This window comes from Phoca vitulina, unplaced genomic scaffold, assembly GCF_004348235.1.
Source record: "Phoca vitulina isolate PV1807 unplaced genomic scaffold, GSC_HSeal_1.0 scaffold2, whole genome shotgun sequence".
Classification (NCBI taxonomy): Eukaryota; Metazoa; Chordata; class Mammalia; order Carnivora; family Phocidae; genus Phoca; species Phoca vitulina.
The window spans coordinates 94,277,197-94,289,795 of NW_022589705.1; the positions used below are offsets into that span (position 1 = coordinate 94,277,197).

General features: G+C 55.2%; 1 long non-coding RNA gene across 1 annotated transcript in view; it reads left to right on the forward strand.

Annotated features, from left to right (window-relative positions):
* The window catches only part of LOC116625510, a 4,345-nt gene extending 2,582 nt beyond the window's left edge, over positions 1–1,763 (forward strand). Inside the window, exon 3 of the long non-coding RNA XR_004298088.1 lies at positions 1,728–1,763. This is a non-coding gene — a long non-coding RNA (uncharacterized LOC116625510). The remainder of the gene's footprint in view (positions 1–1,727) is intronic.
* The last annotated feature ends 10,836 nt before the right edge of the window (positions 1,764–12,599 follow it).

Genomic DNA, 12,599 nt, shown 5'->3' on the forward strand with positions numbered 1-12,599 from the left:
TGTGCTGTGTGCGCGAGTGTGTGCTGTGTGCGCACGTGTGCTGTGTGCGCGCGCGTGTGCTGTGTGTGTGAGCGTGTGCTGTGTGCGCGCGCGTGTGCTGTGTGCACCTGAGCGTGTGCTGTGTGCGCGCGTGTGCTGTGTGTGTGAGCGTGTGCTGTGTGCGCGTGAGCGTGTGCTGTGTGTGAGCGTGTGCTGTGTGTGAGCGTGTGCTGTGTGCACCTGAGCATGTGCTGTGTGCACTTGAGCGTGTGCTGTGTGTGCGTGAGCGCATGAGCGCGTGCGGGGTGGGAGCGTGTGCTCTGTGTGTGTGCGCACGTGTGCTGTGTGTGCGTGTGAGCGCGTGCGGGACGGGAGCGTGTGCTGTGTGCGCGTGTGCGCGGGAAGGTGGGAGCAGGAGACCGGGCAGCGGGCGGGCAGCGCGCATGCGCAGCAGCTCTGGGTCGGAGCCAGCCGGGAGGCGGGAGGCGGGAGGCGGGAGCCCTGTCGTGTGGCGGCGGCAGGAAGTCGCTGGCCCTGCGTGTTCGTGTCGGAGGGCGGCTGCGGTCCCTGGGCCGGGACAGGATGCTGTGGTCTCCACAGAAAAGCGGGAACCTGGGAGGGAGCGGAGGCTCCGGCAGGGTGGGCGTGGGGCAGGTGCGGCGGCCTGGAGGCTGGAGGGGGGGCCGGGATGGGGGGGATGGGGGGTGGGTGGTGGGTGGGGGAGATGCCCTCAGACACTGAGGAGTGCGGGCCGGGGGCTGTGCCTCCTGTTCGCAGGGACCTGTGTGCCCACCACGCGTCCACCGCCTGCCTGGCATCCCGTTGCTGTTTCATCTCCCAGACCCTCTGCCGGGGCTCTCACTGCCTGCCCAGGGCCCTGGAGCCCCCGGAGCCCCCGGAGCAGGGCGTCCCCGCCCGCCCAGGGACCCTGCAGGAACCCTGCTGTCCTAGAAGAGGCGGCTTCATCTCTGAGAAGCCTTCCCACCCATGGAACAAGGGTTTCGCCCTCGTGGTCCCAGCTGCTCCTTTGTCCAGATTTTAGCTCCCCAGCCACCAGGACTAATCTTTGAATTCTCTCCACCTTTTGCAGCACCCTGTCCGCTGAGGCCAGGGCTGAGCTCAGGGACCCCGTCACCACCCGTATAAAAACCCCGCGGGGTGGGGAGAGGGTCCCCAGTGAAACCTCATTCCCATTTTTCTCTTAATACCATTTGTTGGGATTAAAGATGGGGGCTTTGGCCTGACACCCATGTGGATCCCAGGTCACAGTGTTGTTTCACACCATAATCCTACATCTGGAAATTTAGGAATTTGAATCCATCTGGAAATTTAAGAATCTTAAAAACACAAAAGAATTTTCCATGCGAAGATGTTCACCTCGGTGTTATTTATAACAGTGAAGATGTGGAAACTCCTCAGATACACTAATGTGGGAGAACAGCCACACCAGTATGTACTATACACACATAAATGGCAGACAGACATTTTAGAAGAGAGTGTGATAACTTGGTGGTCACATAGAAAAGTTTTGTAATAACGGAATACAATTATAACTGTTAAACTTACAACAACATCCCCACACCCAAAATGTCTGCATAGGAGGGACTGCAAAATGTTAATAGTTAGCAGTACTTTGGGTGATTTCTGATTTCTCCCTTTCACTTTCTGTAACAAGCATGAATACTGACACCAAGATTAATTATACCTTAATAATCTTTTTTTTTAAGATTTTTATTTATTTATTTTAGAAAGAGAGGGAAAGAGAGAGCACGAGCAGGAGGGGCAGAGGGAGAGAGAATCTCAGCAAGGAGAATTTCTGCACTCAGTGAGGAGCCCAACTGGGGGATGGATCCCATGACTCCGAGATCATGACTTGAGCCAAAATCAAGAGTCGGATGCTCAACCAACTGAACCACCCAGGCGCCCCTTAATAATCTGTTTCCTTATCTTGAAAGTCGTATCTATGTTTGGTAAGACAATCCAATAAGGAAAAGAAGAAAATAAGCATGGTAATATTTCGTGTATTTCCTTCCAGTCCTTTCTCCATGCATATTTCCACATCTATAAATAGATACTCGGTTGACTAAGGAAGAAAAATCCTAAGGAATTTTGGAGGCGTTCTCTCTGGGCTCGGAGGTCCCGTTGCCTGGAAGCGTCCTGCGTCTGTGGGAAGTTAGGCCACTGGCCCAGGCTCGTGGGCCGAGAGCTGCTCCCTGCTCAGAATCTCGGGCCAGGGGGAGCCCACCACTTGGGAACCAGCTTCTTGACCGGCCGTCCCCAGGCCCACCTGCTGCACAGACGTGGTCCTGCCTCCTCCACTGCCTTCTGAGGACCGGCAAAGCAATCTGCTCATGAATCCTGACCTTTCCAAAGTCTGAAGTCTCCAACCAACGGGAGACTCGCCATTTTCAAGTGGTTTGGGCAGTTGTTGGCCATGGGTGGTTGGGGTGGGGGTTCTACCTCGGTTCCGTGGGTTGGCCAACCAACAGATTTGGCCAGGGGTCAGGGTCTGCTTGGCCCTGTCTTGCCCTGCTCAGGTGGGGACACTTGCCCCAGGCCTCTGCCAAGGCCACTGCTGCCCTGACCCCCTGGGAATCTGCTCTCAGGATTCAGGTGGCCCTACAGGGCTGTGGACTCCTTTACCCCGCCTTGGCCGGGCCAGCCTAACTACCCCGCCCCCCACCTCCCAGGACCGGGACAGTCTCCTGGCCCTTGATCTCAGGGAAAGCACTGCCTTTGCTCTTCCTAGGAAATGCCCTGCACCCCGGGGAGGGGAGGGGACAAAGGAGGAGGGGGATGAGGAAGTGTGTTCTCAGCAGAGGACCCCCTCCCTTCCCCATCTCCTCTCTCTCCCCATCCTGTGGCCACATCTGCCCCCATGAATAAGATCGTGTGATTCAGAGCTTCTCCATTCCCCCCACACCCCTCCTCCTTCTCCTGGCTCCCCCCCTCCCCCCAACCACCCCAGCCTTTCAGCAGCTTTCTGATAACCACAGCTGTGTTTCTGTCTTGGTCAGAGGTGAACATGAATCAAGAGTCACTGGGTTCTGCCCTGAGCTGACTTTGCAACAGCCTGTTTCCACTTAGAAGGCAAAACAGGTCAAGCTGGCCAAGCCCTGCTTGCTGGGGCAGGACGAGGACAGGGTGGGGAGCCTGGGCTCGGGACCAGGGCAGGAGTGGGAGGGTGGGACAGGGGCACCCAGCGACTGCTATCTGCACTGCCCTCCAGCGCCCAGCCCAATGCCAGGTGCACAGGAGGCACTTGGGAGTATTTTTGCAGACTAGATGCTCCTCCCAAGCCCTAAGGGGACATGGCATGGGATATGGTCACAATTTTATTTTTCAGTGATGGGCAGAAATTCTGTTGGGTCATTCTCTAAAAGCTTAAATCTAGCCAAAAAACTGCTAAGCGCCCATGGGGTATAGAATTTGTGCTTTGTTTTCAAGGGACATCTCTGTCATCCTGTTGCTGACCAGCCACCCAGCCCAGACTTGGAGTGTCGTTGTCCCCAGTGTCTTAAGCCCTTAGCCCCAAGTGGGAGAGCAGGATGCTCTAAAGATGTGACCTTATGTCTAGGCCTGGCGTGTTGGAATTTAAATGAACTTCTTGGCAGGCCTGAAGCACCCTCTGTGCTGGGATCGGGTCCTTCTGATTTCAGGGAGAGAAAGTCCACTCAGGCTTTCCTCAGAGACTGGGGGACCACTGGAAGGGTAACTGTGGAGCTAAAGCTGGGAGGGGCCTCAACCAGGCCACCCCAACCAGGGGGCCCTGCTGTTCCTATAGGCCCAGCAGCCCCTCCACCTGCTGATAGAAGCCTCGCTCTATCAGGTTAGAGAATGGGCCACCACTGCTGAGACCCTGCCCTCCTCTCCTGGGGGTGGGCCCAGGACTCAGAGCCTGCAGGTCAGGGTACCCACTCCCACCTCTGGCTGCAGCGATTGGCTTAGGAATACACACGTGACCCAGCCTGGTCAATGAGAAACCTTGGGTGCGGGGGTGGGGGGGCTGCTGAGTCAGAAGGATGGCAAACTATGGGTTTCAGATGCCCCCTCGTGATGGGCTTCTAGAGAAATCCTAATCTTAGAGATGTGGAGAAAGATGGAGACCTGATGACAGCATTTGCACTCCTAGATCATGATGTACCTGAAGCTGAACTGTTAAGTTTTCAGATAAAGCTAATAGCTGTCCCCTCCCCCCCAAGCCGGTATGAGTTGTGTTTCTGGCACTATTAAGTAAGGGACAAGCCCACAGGTACTGCTGCTCCACTCTGATGGATGTAGCTTGAGTGTCCTCAGGAGGAACGAGTTCAGGTTGATTTTTTTTAAAGGAGGCACCTGGCTGGCTCAGTTGGTAGGGCCTGAGACTCTTGATCTGGGGATTGTGAGTACAAGCCCCACGTTGGGCATAGAGATTACTTAAAAAAAAAAAAAAAGTTATGGGGCGCCTGGGCGGCTCAGTCGTTAAGCATCTGCCTTAGGCTCAGGTCATGATCCCAGGGTCCCGGGATCGAGTCCCACATCGGGCTTCCTCCTCTGCAGGAAGCCTGCTTCTCCCTCTCCCACTCCCCCTGCTTGTGTTCCTTCTCTCGCTGTCTCTGTCAAATAAATAAAGTCTTAAAAAAAAGTTATAGCCTGTTGTACAAAGTCTTGATCCATATTCTTTCTGCATCCTCGCAGCCCCCCAGTCCCCCCAACACACTGTCACACACAAGCTTCTCTTGGCTGACCTCAGCATGGTAGACAGAATAATGGCCCTCCAAAGATGTCCACACCCCAGTCCCCAGAACCTGTGATTATGTGACCTCACATGGCAAAGGGACTTTGCAGATGTGATTGGAGTTAAGAATCTTGAGATGGGGGAGGCTGTTTTGGATTATCTTGGGCCCCATGTAGTAATCTCCAGGGTCCTTATCAGAGGGAAGTAGGAGGGTCAGAGTCAGAGACAGAGATGTGACAACAGGAACAGAAGCTGGAGTGAACTGGGGAAGGGCCCAGAGCCACGGAATGCGGGCGGGGGCCTCTAGAAGCTGGGAAGGCAAGAAAACAGGCTCCCCCTTCAGAGCCTCCGGAAGGAACCCAGTGCTCCCCAAAGCCCAATTCTAGCCCAGCGTGTTAGTCTACTTGGCTCTCGATAGCAAAAACACCACACTCTAAGTGGTTTAAACAATAGAAATTTATTTTCTTACAGTTCTGGAGGCTGTAAGTTCAAGGTCAAGGTGCCAGAAAATTTGGTTTTGGGTGAGGGCTCTCTTCCGGGCTGGTGGAGAGCTGCCTTCTTGCTATGACCTCACGTGATCTTTTCTCTGGCATCTCTCTCTCTTCTTATAAGGACCCTAGTCTTATCAGATTAGGGCCCCACCCTGATGACCTCATTTCACCTTAATTACCTCCTTAAAGGCCCTATCTCCAAACACAGTCACACTGGGGGTTAGGGCTTCAACACAGAAATTTGGGAGGAGGGACATATATCAGCCCATAACATTCAGTGAGACTGATTCTAGACTTCTGACCTCTGGAACTATATATAAAAAAATAAACCTGTGTTGTTTTAAGCCACGAGATTTGTGTTAATTGGCTACAGCAGCCACAGGACCCTTGCACATCCAGCCAGCAAAGCTCTGACTTCCCACACTCTGTGCCTTCTGCCTGGCACTCTTAGCTGGCTAGCTCCTGCCAGGCCTTCGAGATTCAGCTCAGGTGTCCACGAAGTTTTTCTTGGCTCCATAAAACCTTCCGTTTATACATCTGTCTCTCTCCCCCCCACCCCCCGCCCCCGCCACCCCGCCAGGCCCCAAACACCTGGCTCCCATTCCTCCAATGACAGGTATATATTAAGCCCTTGCTGTCGGCTCCGCAAAACCCAATGCTCTTGCCCTCTTGGAGCTTTTGTTCCAATCAGGGAGCTGGACGTGGGGACAGAGGGCAGGCTCTCCACCTCTCTCCCCTGTGTATCCACAGCACCTGGCAGTGTCAGGCACGTGCTGGACCCCGTGGCTGTTAAGTTGACACCAGACCCAGTAGCGTGAGGAATGGGTGATAGTCTGAAAGGGGCCCAGCCTTCTAGGCCCCACCCTCGCACAAATCCCTAGGGCTGCCATTCTGGAAAAAGTCCAGCCTTGGAGTCTCAAGGTTGGCTAATCAGTTGGGGTGTGCTTTGCTGGCTCTGGAGTTCCCTGGGTCCTCTCACACTTGCCAAGTTTTCTCATTGCTCAGCCAGCATCCAAGGCCTGGCCAAGGCGTTATCTGCCACCACGTTATCTTCCTCTGAAGGCTTTCTGTTGAAACTTTGTTCTGGAGGATTCTACACGCTGTGGGGGCTGTGATGTCTGGAGGCCACACCAGACTGAGAGAAGTGTGTTCACTGGTTCACAGCAAATCCCCAAGCACACCTGTGGTCCTGTCCCTGCTCATCTCAGCCCAGCTCAGGTGACTGGCGCAGGACTGAAGTCATCTTGGCATTAAGATCCTCCTGGGGGCAAGCTTTCGTCCTGAGCCTCTGAGCTTCAGCTTCCTGATTCGTCAAACAGAGATAGTTAAACCCATCATTTAGAGCTGCAGGGGAATGAAATGTGAGTTCACCGGAATGTTGGAGCGGGCTTGTACTGGCTCATGAAAGGCAAATGTTCAATTTTCAGGAATTTTATGAGCCAGTGGTTAAATATAGCTCTCATTAATAACTCAGTTCTACAAACTTACAATTAAATGAATTATATTAACAAAGCTAATGGATACTCAAAACTCATCACTTCTTGATTATTTGGCTATTGTCTCTGCTCTTAAAGATATTTATATCTACTGGAAATAAAATCAACAGTGGTAAGCAGTTCCAACATGGAAACTGACGAACACTCTTAGGACTTGCTTTATTGTTTTGCTGATCGTCTAGATTTAAGACAGTGACGGAGAAGGGGTAATAATGCAGATTAAACCTGAAGGTGAGTTGTGTCCCTGGTCCTTCCATTGGGAGGAGCACACAAAAAAATCAGGGAAAACCTCTTCCAGTATTCAAACACTATTATCCAATTCCACCAGAAAGTGAAGTTCCAATAAACAATTTTCGTCCTCTCACTTTTCCTTAGTCTTTCATTGAAATGGAAACATCGATTAAGCTTCAGGTCAGAATCCCACTCACTATTTCTTTTGCTGAGCTGGAGGGTAATCAAGCATTTGTTTGTAGTAAGACTGATTGACTGATTGATTGATTACTATTTTTTTTAAGTAGGCTCCATGCCCAGCGGGGCTTGAACTCACGACCCTGAGACCGAGACCTGAGCTGAGACGAAGAGTCAGGCGCTTAACAGACTGAGCCACCCAGGCGCCCCTATTTGTAGTAAGATTTATAATGAACTTATGCACATATATTTATGGGGTCATTGTCCCCCAGAGAACCGGTTGTTAGACATCTAGCAGCACAGCATGGAACGTGAGCCTGGATATGGAAATTCTTCATGCAGGGAGAAGCTTCCATAGGATCCGTAGCCAACAGCCCTGCAGCCGGAACTCTGTGTGTCTAAGCTGGGGTGAGGACTGGTTCTTGGAATCCTGGCCTGGAGGGTCCACTCTCCCTGCCCACCAAGACGCCCTGGTGTTCTAAGGCAGAAGGACAGGCCCCAGAGGCCGGGATTGGGGCTGGGATGGTGACAGCATGGCTAGATGGGGTAGATGTGTTACAGTGGCCACTGTAAATAGTAAACTCTGAGCCCGGCTTGCACCTTTCTGCTTTACTAGTCAAGCTTATAAGCAAATGTTGGTGGAGTGGAAACCATCAGGAGACGGGGAGCTCACACCCGAACTTCGGCGGGGAGGAAGGATCCCCACCCACCGGGCAGAAGCTAAAGGACAATATCCTCAGCAGGACGGAGCTGCCCAGTGGGATGGGTGGTGCCGGGGCGGGGGGGGGGGGGTCCTTTCCGAAGACTGTGCATCTCCTGCCTGGCAGGCCTGGCAGGTGGGTACCGGTGAGGTCAGCAGGGTGGCCGAGGGAAACCCCGTGCTGTTGGGAAACCCCTCACTGCTTCACACACCCACCCCTAACGGAGCCAGATTTAGTAAGTAAAATAGGACTCCCAGTTACACTTCAACTTCAGATAAGCAACAAATAACATTTTATTTTATTTTTAAAGATTTTATTTATTTATTTGACAGAGAGAGACACAGCGAGAGAGGGAACACAAGCAGGGGGGAGTGGGAGAGGGAGAAGCAGGCCTCCTGCGGAGCAGGGAGCCCCACGCTGGGCTCGATCCCAGGACCCCGGGATCACGACCTGAGCCGAAGGCAGATGCTTAACGACTGAGCCACCGAGGTGCCCCAACAAATAACATTTTAATCTAAGTATGTCCCCTGCAATGTCTGGCAACTCTATACCTCCCATGCCTACCTGAACCGGTCTCTGGGCCAGCACCCTTCCCCCCCAGCCCTCCCCTCTGTGCGGGTTGGCTGCTGAGCAAGGTGGGCCGAGCCAGCCCCCAAGCAGGGAGCCAGGGTCGGATCCAGAAGCAAGGAGGAGCCCAGGATCTGGAAGACACAGAGAAGCGGTGGGATCAGGCCAAACCTGTGAGGACAGAGCTGGACCTGAACCAGGATCGGGTCTCAAACTCCTTAACTCTCAGCTGCTGATGGGCATGCTGGCACCTAGCTTCTCCGAGCCCTGGGTGCTCCATCTGTCAGATGGGGAGAATGAGACTGCACACAGGTGGTTGTGATGGTTACAGGGGAGGGAGGGCACTCAGCACAGTGCCTGGCCTAGCCTGAGTGTTCAGTAAATGGTCGGCATGACCATATGCTTGCCCGTTACTACATATATCATATCATGTCATTATCAATAATTATTTACCACAATAATAAACTATGACTGTTCTAGATTGGACTTTGGTTGTGCTCACTGTTACATGGCCAGCATCTAGAATGCTGCCTGGAGCATGGGAGGTGCTCGATAGCTATGTTCTGAAGGCCTCTGTCATGGGAATGAGAGCTTTGCTTCCAGGTGGCCAGGAAGGAGGCCAGGAAGGGACCAGGCACCCAGTGGCCCACCCGACCGAGCCACCCAGCATTGCCCGAATGATAAGTAAACTAGACACATGGAACGTAGAAAACCCAGGCTGAAATGTGTGGCTCCATTTCCGCCAAGTTCTGGGAAATCAGACCTTTCTGACCTGGGACAGGAGGTGGGTGGCCTCCCGGTGCATCTGGGAATCCTGGCTCATCATGGCCCTGTGGGGATGGAGCATGCTGTGATCCCAGCCCTACCCCTCCCTCCCAGCAGATGGAGAAGAACCTGGGAAAACAAATGCAGGATAGACAGCCACAGTTTCTGTTCCAGACGTCCCCCTGTCTGCCCTGGCCCTGGTCGGCGCTCCACCTCCGAGGCGCCCAGCACCCCTGGCCGGCGCTACCGAAGGACACGGCAGCCCCCAGCTCAGGCCTGAGCTCAGAGTTCTGGTCTCCCGGTTATTTGGGCAAAGGCCCTTGCAAATTCCTGGAGCCCTGAGACACCCCACAAGCTCCAAACTTGGCATGTCTGAAACTGAGCTCCTCACCTCCCACTCGGAACCTGCTTCTCCCCTAGTCTCCACCTCTGACAGCGGCCCCCCACTATCTTGGATCTCATGCCGGATACTAGAGGTTCTTGTGACCCTTGCACACCGTCTCTCCCTACATCCAAGCCAGCACCAAGCCCTGTGAGCGCTGCCTCCCAAGAATCTCCCGATTCTTTCCACACCCTCTGCCACCATCCTCGGCCCGCTGCACCCCCACCCATGGCGCAGAAGCTAAAAGGACGATATCCTCAGCAGGACAGAGCTGCCCAGTGGGACGGGTGGTGCCTGGGCGGGGGGTGCTGGGGGTTCCTTTCCGAAGACCGTGCACCTCCTGCCATCCTGTCCTCAGCCCAGCTGGGTAATCCCTGCCGCGGCCCCCCAGGACCTCCTGCCCCAGCTTGCTCTCCGTGCAGCAATCTCGGAGTGTGAGCCTCTGTCCTGTGTACCCTCTCCCCTGCTTTTTTTTTTTTTTTTAAGATTTATTTATTTATTTGACAGAGAGAGACACAGCGAGAGAGGGAACACAAGCAGGAGGAGTGGGAGAGGGAGAAGCAGACTTCCCGCGGGGCAGGGAGCCCGATGCGGGGCTCGATCCCAGGACCCTGGGATCATGACCTGAGCCGAAGGCAGACGCTCAACAACTGAGCCACCCAGGTGCCCCCCCCCCCCCCCGCTTTGCTTTGTACCTTACTTCCCGCTCAGCCTCCTTGAGGAGCACCTAAAAATATTCAAGTCAATCACAGACACAGTGACACCTCACTCCTCAATGATTTCAACAGGGATCTTCTAAGATCAAGGACAGTGTCCTGCATGACCAAAATTCCGTCTTCCTTTTTTTTTTTTTTTTTTAAGATTTTATTTATTTCAGAGAGAGAGAAAGAGCACAAGCAAGGGGAGCAACAGAGGAAGAGGGAGAAGCTGAGCAGGGAGCCTGATGTGCGGCTCAATCCCAGGACCCTGAGATCATGACCTGAACCAAAGGCAGCCGTTGAACCGACTGAGCCACCCCAGTGCCCCAAAATTCCATTTTCATACCCAGCTTCTGCAATGATCTGCTTTGCCTCCTGAGCACAGGACGGAGCCTGGCTTGGGTCTGGCAGTGTCCTCCCCGGTCCCCGGAGTTCCTGGCATACGGACAACACGCAGTCAATGCTTTCTGAAGTTGAATCGAGATGACGCACATCCCGGGTGCTCACAACTATCCTGTCCCTTCACTGTGAAATCCGCCTCCTGTAAAGGGGGCGCAGCCGAGGAAGCGCTCGGAACTCAGACTCCGTCTAACCCCGCTAAGCCGTCTAAGCCGAGGGAAGCGTGAGCCATGAGGGGAGCAGGGGTGGCTCCTCTCTGCTGGGCATCGTGTTCTTGTCTGGCATGGAGGGAGGCGAAAGGGGACACGCGGGCGGGGGTGGGGGAGAAGGGCCAACCGGAGCATCTTTCTGGCTCTCTCTGAGGGTCTTTCATCTGCACCCTGGGGCCACGAACGCCGGGGAGGCCTGGGAGTTCCCCGTAGACGAGGAAGCGCAGCGAGAACACAGCAAATGCTTCCTGGACCATGGGCTCACTGGGTCACTCACTCTCCAAGGCCCTCGAACTGGCAGGGAGAGTGACACGCTGGCTAGAATAACAATGGCCCGGACTGGGTCTTTGGAGGGGCAGGAAAGCCTTAATGGCCCTGCGAGACGGAGAGGTCATTCGGAGTCACCGATATTTATTGACACAGCCATGACTGTTCCTGGGACAGCTGTGAATCAGAGGAACTGCTGGGAATAGCCCTCAAAGGCCAGACTCACACTGTCTGACCCGCGGCCGGGCCGCGTCCCTCCCTCACCCCTGCCCCCAGCAGCAGGGCAAGGGCTGTTGCCCCGACTCGGGCACTGCCCATGCGGGCTGGACACAGCAGGGCGCCTGCTTCTCTAGCCTCCTGCACCGGGCCAAGACGAGCTGCAGTCCTTTGCTTGCTCAGTACATCGTATGGAGCGCCTACTATATGCCAGGCAGGGTCCCAAGCCCTGAATTCAGTTATCCGGTCTACATTTTTGAGCCCCTACTGTGTGCAGGCATGATCTAGATACTGGGTTCCAGTTGTCGGTCCTTTCTGGGCGCACCTACTATGTATGTGTGCCAGTGGTACCAGAGTGCTTGCCCAGGGCAACTCAAGGCCGTAAAGCCCAGATCCAGGCCCTGCCCTCACTTCCTTTGGGTCCTGACGGTGCTGCGGCCTGGGGCTGGGGGGAAGCAGTTTTCCCTCTGCCCAGCGGGGATCTGGGAGCCCCCAGGCCAGCCTGATGGGGAGGGGCGCGGCAGGAGGGGGTGGCCCAGCTCCAGCCCGGTGGGCATCGTGCCCTGGCCACTCACAGGGCTGAGCAGCCAGGCTGGCTGTAGCTCTCACCAGAGGGGCCCCCGTTGCTGGGAGACGGGCGCAAAACAGTGCTGGCTGTTCTGCAAACCTGGCGTCACCCCCCAGCCCCGAGGCCACTGCAAGGAGCTCAATCCCCTAATTAGAACCTGCCGGCTTGGCCCTCGCCCTCCCCAGGCCTGAGCTGACTTCAGTGGCCGTAAAACTTGCAAACTCTTTCCTGTGTGCTCTCCTGGGATACCGCCTGCGGGAGCTTCGGAGGCGAGTCACTTCCCCTGGCCGGGGACGGGGCAGGTGCAGCTCCCGGACGGCGGTGGGGCTGGCACACTGGCCCACGCCTCTCAGGGCCTGGCGCTCGGCGGGCACTTGGGAAGGAACCGCTGAACAAATGAGCACACCCCCCGCCCCCCAAGCCCCGGCAGAGGTCTCTCTGCAGCATCTTCTTGGCCCCAGCCCGCTCCAGCCCGGCTCCCGGTCCTTCAAGGGTTGGCCCCAGGGCACTTCCCGGGCTCTTCTCTGGGCTTCCACGGCCTCTGTGTAGACATACTGTGTTGCCTGGAATTCCTCAAGAGTAGGAGACAAAGTTTCATCCGTCTCTGCATCTCAGCGCTCACCTCTTTGGATCCTGGCTCCAGCGGGGAGCAGCCCTCCCTCTCCTCCAGGGCTCAGAGATATCAAAGCCCAACTTCTCCCTACAGACCCCCAGAGGCTGGAGTGTCCTGGGCCAT